Below are 6,000 nucleotides of genomic sequence, written 5' to 3' on the forward strand. Positions count from 1 at the left end.
TTCCACCCCCTACTCTGCCTACCCGCCCTTGGCCCTCCTCTCTATCCAGTCCTCTAACATCCCATCCCTTCCCCTCCACCCAACCCTCTACCTGACCCTCCCTACTCACCATTTCATTCCCATTATGATGACTCCGCCATGTCATTTCCGCACCCACCTCCACATCATATTCATTATGTGTAATATTATATTGTTATCCTTCTTTGGAGATATTCAAGACCTACCTGGGTGCAACATGCTCTAGGGGTCCCTGCTTGAGTAGGGGAGGTTGGGACTAGATGATCTCTATACTTCACTTCCACCGTCTACCATTCTGCAATTCTGTGCTTCTAAGGTGCAAATATGGCAATGGGAAGAATTTCTTTCTTGGTCTTAGAAAATGTTGGTCTTGATAGTGTGAAAGGGGGTTATAAGCAGGGAGACTGCAGGTGCAGAGCTACTGCCAGCTGCTAGCTTTACAAGTGCTRCAGGCAAGATGAGTGACAGGACTTTGGGTTTAGGCATGACAGCCTGTAGTAAAAGCCAAGCTAGAGAATACACAGAGTCAGTTACTCAAGGACTATTTTAACATAAAAGGACTCTCCTTCCCCCTTCACAACAACACACACCTAAAATTAAGGAAATGTAATTTATGTGGAAGACAGCAGAGGAAACTGCACACATTCAGTGGTAATGTGTTAATCAGAAGAGCCACACTGCAGAGTTATTCTTATAGGGTGCAGATCATGGGCATGCATGACCAGTTTCAGCTTTTTAGGTTGGACAGTTCTGTATGATTAAAAATTGAGTAGCTCTGATGAAACAAATTCAGTCTCTTGACATCCTTGTCCCTGCTGAGATAGTCAAATATTTTGTTATTATCAGGAGATGGTTTTTGCCTGTCCACATGTTTTTTATCTATGGAAAAAGATATCTTACGGTCACTTTTTAATTGCCCTAAATTCACTTGTGTTTGGCACTGTGACTCAATAAGACCACCAGGAAAAACACCACAAAAATAATTTATCCTGGACTGCAAATAGATGTAAAAATTAACAACTAGTTTTAATATCACTTGATCCCAGCAAATCAAGTGAATAGAGAGGTATGGCATTTCATAAAAGAGAACTGAAAACAAAACCTGTTAGGGCTGCGAAATCTGTCCATGCATTGGAGGTGAGGCTGACACAACTCTGTGCCCAAAGGTCCATCCAGCAGTTGGACTGTATTCCCAGGAAGCACACACATAAAGCACACACATATGCAGCATACACATGTAGGCACAAAATGGTCACAGAGTAAAAAACCTCAATTTTTAGTCCCAGCACCAACATCTTTGTCCTATCTCCCTCTCTGGTTGGTCAGGAGGAAGATATATTAGTAGGAAAAGATACATTTGTTTGTTTATATATAAAAACACAGGGTGGATTCTTACAGTAGCTGTCCCTGGACACTCCATCCATGTTGTAAGAAGTGACCCAGTGTCCCCAGATGCTGTGTGTGGCCCTGAGGCCACAGTGCAGCAGCTGCTGGTTGCGGACACTGGAGTCACACACACACACACACACACACACACACACAGAGGCACACTCTTCGCCCAGGAAAAAAACCAGACAAGGCTGCAATGAAGACTCAGGGCAGCAGGTGGGGATCAGGTACAGCCATGGCCGGGCATGGACACCCACCAGCCCTTGTGACACTCCATCAGTCCCTTTTCTTCTCTCAGCTCTCTGCTTTCCCACTCTAGATCCTCCTGACCAATCTTGACCCATTTCTCTATTTCCACCCCGCCCAAGAATCCTATAATATACCTGGCACCTATATTGCTCTCCCACACCCTGTGCTAAGGGCTGTTCCCATGGGGATAGCCTTGTCCAGACAGTTCTGAAAAGCCTCTCCATTGTGGTGGCTGCCCCCAGCCTGGGGCTGGGTGCCTCTGGGATGCCCTGGGGGGCAGCTGGGGCCTTCCTTCCAAGGGGGTTTGGAGCCCCCCAGCTGGGGATGGACTTTATATGCCYTCAACACCACCGGGCGCAAAGAGGAGCATTTGGGGGCCATGATATGGGYCTGAGTGTGATCAGGTTCCTCTACCTGCCATTGCTCCTCAGGGCTCCTCCCAGTGTGTGGAGACCAGCTCTTCACCACGGATCCTAAAAAAAAMCCCTGATTTCTATGAGAAAACATACATATAAAAATGTGTGTATATATATATACACACACATATATATACAGTCTTCCAAAATTGCAATCCAGATCAATATTTTCATCCACTTTTCGTGAGTTACCAGAAAATTCCTAATCACTGTTAGCACCTAGAGTGGTAAATGAGAAACACTGATCTGTTCTCCCCAGTGCTCTGCAGGAACTTTTTCCATGTTTGCTGTGCAATGCAAAGTGCAGAGAGAAAAATCATTTGCCATTTCCAAACCATCATTCATTCTGAAGTGGAAGATTGCCACATCATCATCATGAACTGCTGGTAAAAAGAGATCACTTTTTTGAGTTATTTTATCAGAGATTATCACAGAGGGATCTTGGAAAAATTCCTTTCACTTAATTGCAGTTTCAATGCTGAAGATGAAGTCAAAATGAGTAAAACAGCTGTAGGCTGGAGATGGGACTGAGAGGCAAATTCTGAGCCTGTTCTCCATATGGCCTCTGTTCTTTACAGAGGCCACAACCCTCTTCTTCCCACAAGTCCTTTTCCCACTTACTATCCTCTACATAATCAAAGTTTATGGGCTCCTCCCCATCCCCTGGGTCCTGCAAGCACTGGGAAGCAACATTTTCTTTGGTCACTCCAACCCCTCCAGCCAACATTATGGTGAAGGTTGAGCCTCGCACTGAAACCTGTCAATGCTCAGCAGTGCCCATGCAGCTGTGGGCACAGCAGGAACATGTTCATGGACAGGAACCAAGTCTATATGGCAGCACCCCACACACACTCTTGTCTGAGTCATGCCCTAAGGGATAGATGCAAACCAGCTGTAGAGGAATAAACCTGCAGAGTAGTGGTTTGCTAACTTGGAAGAATTTGAAAAAAATATTCCCAAGAATGTTTATCCAGAATACTSTTTACTTACCCTTTTTCATGGAGCCAAAATAATGTTTGAAGTTTTAAATAAAATCAATACCAAATCTGTGAAGGTTTGTTTTTTAAGCCCAGCCTATTCTTAACATAATCAGCTGGTTGAAGGGAATCTTCCAAATGGTCCTGTAAATATGAAACCAGGCATCAAGGATCTCCTGGGAATGTAAGTCGGCAGGAAGATATGCCCAATTTATTGAGCTGTGTTTCTCTTGTGTTTATAACAAGGGAAATGTGTTTGATATTTGAGATGGCAGAACAATAATTCCAAAGAGCTAGATGCTTCAGGGTAACTGGGAATAGCAAAGACTTGGGAAGCAGATATGACTGAGATTTATATTGAACAGTTATGTTACCACTTGAATCAAATTGAACTACTGCAGGAAGTTCAGTATGTGTGTGTGTGTGCTTTTTTTTTACCCAGCGTAAAGTGGAAACTCCACTTGTCGTTAAAGATAAAGTCAGACTAAACTGTAGGGAATTCTCCTTGACACAAGTGCATTGAGCTGTGAAATAATTTCCCAAGAGACAAGTGGACACTTGGGGCATTTAGGTCGAAACTAAATATAGCACTGTAAAACATCATCAAGAGCAGTTCAGATAAAGAAAAAAGGATAGGTTATCCATTCCTATAGCTGGAGATCAGCTGTAGTGTCATCATCATTTACATGAGTTGACTCTCTCAATAGCTAAGTAGGGCTGAGCAGTATTACAGGGAGGATGCTTCTGAGAGGAAGCCAGCATGAAGCAGTGCCTGGGAGGTTCCTCTCTCAGGCAGCACTGACTCTGGCAGTTCCACAGAGGTTTTACATAGCCCATACAAGAAGGAATGGACTCATCTGACAGCAAGGTGTTTGCAATGGCTTGTGTTACATAAACTGATGATCTCAGTATATGGCTTGTTCATCATCCACCCCTGTCATACACAGAACAGTGTAACCTCTACCATGACATATGCTGGAAGTGCCAAACAGGRCACTGACAGTGAACAGGACCTGAGTCAGCTAAAGGCCCTGTCCCAATGCAGAGCTGCAACATGGTAATGGAGTGCAGTGCGCATGCTTCCCATACTCTTTCTCTCTGTATAGAGAGGTGGACTTACTTCCTCAATAAAACAAGATCCTGCAGAAGTTAAAACCTGAAACTTAAATTTGAGCCATTTTTAAGAACAAGAATGGTTAACCCTTGGGCTTTATATTGCTTCACTGTTAGTCAAAGCCCTTAGACAAAGAAAAAACTCTGCCCTTCTAAAGCTATTACTTTGCCCAGTCCCATGTTTTTCAGTGTGATATAAATATAGGTGAAAATCTTGCCCCCTTTGCTATGCAGGCAGTCACCTGAACAAATTGAGATAGTTTCTTCTGGTTTTAAAAACTTGGAACATTTTAATGCCATGTGATTGGACTGAGAACTTTCTTTTCAGGAAGTATATTTTGGGTTCTTTGACATTTCCTTATGGCTCAGCAGAGAGATCTTAGACATGTTCTTAATATGAAAATTAAATGGCTTAGAAGGTGTGAACAAAAGCCTGTTAGCAGAAGTTCCTGATCCTAGAGGGTTGTTTGCCARTGTATGACTCCAGAGAACAGGGAAGAACCTGAACAGGGAAGAACTTGAAGAACTGGGATTTCCCAGGTACTTTTAAGAGACCAGAAGCATATGCATAAGCATAACCTTCTGAAAAAAAATAGTAAGTTTTTGGCTGACTATTTTTATGGACTGAACAACGATTACTTGTGAGTATTTCCTACATACAATGGATCTGTCCCTACTGAAGTAAGAAAGGTCTTTCCATTGATTTTAATAGGGGGTTGAAGAACATTCACAGAATCACAGAATCACAGAATCACAGAATCACAGAATGTTTAAGGTTGGAAGGGACCTCTAGAGATCATCTAGTCCAACCTTCCTGCTCAAGAAGGGACATCCAGAGCATGTGGCACAGAGTGGCATCCAGGTGGGTTTGAAAGACCTCCAGAGAAGGAGACTCTACAACCTCCCTGGGCAGCCTGTTCCATTGCTCTGTCACCCTCATAGTAAAGAAGTTCCTCCTCACATGGAGATGGAACTKCCTGTGTTGCAGCTTGCACCATTACCCCTTGTCCTGTCACTGGCCACCAATGAGAAGAGCTTGGTCACTTCCTCCCTACATTCTTTCATGTACATGTTAATCATATCCCCTCTCAGCCTTCTCTTCTCCAAGCTAAACAGGCCCAATTCACTCAGTMTCTCCTCACACAAGAGATGTTCCATTCCCTTAATCATCTTTGTCGCTCTCTGCTGGACCCTCTCGAGAAGCWSCACGTCCCTCTTATACTGGGAAGCCCAGAACTGCCCCCAATACTCCAGGTGCAGCCTCACCAGAGCTGAGGAGAGGGGCAGAATCACCTCCCTTGACCTSCTGGCAACATCCTCCTGATGCAGGCCAGGATCCCATTGGCCTTCTTGGCCACGAGGGCACACTGCTGACTCATGGATAACTTGGTGTCAACCAAGTTCGAGAACATTCTTATAAGGCAGAGTTGTAGCTTTCTGGCCATGGCTTCCCATATAAATGCCTTGCTGATAGGACTGCTTTAAGTTACAGTCCTCTAAAGAACAATGACTGACGTTTCTCAAAAATTCTTCAACAAGGATTAAATTGCTTTGACTAAATCAGTAACCTCTGGGAAACATATATCCAGGACCCTCTCTCCTTCTCTTAATAAAGATGATCAGCATCATGATCTCAATAAAATTATTTAGAGTTCTAGCACTGTATAGAAATTTGACAGTGGAAACTCTGTAGGGTCACATGTTGAAGAGACAGCTAGCTCTATCAGCCMCAGAGAGACTGGTGTGAGCTGAGATTTGTAATCCTTGCACTTGTATTCACTCAAAATCTCGAGTTAAAAATTCCTTCCTCTATTGACAGGCATTAATTAATGCTACCT

Source organism: Nothoprocta perdicaria, unplaced genomic scaffold (assembly GCF_003342845.1).
Source record: "Nothoprocta perdicaria isolate Ctin4 unplaced genomic scaffold, notPer1 scaffold_349, whole genome shotgun sequence".
In the NCBI taxonomy this organism is placed as follows: Eukaryota; Metazoa; Chordata; class Aves; order Tinamiformes; family Tinamidae; genus Nothoprocta; species Nothoprocta perdicaria.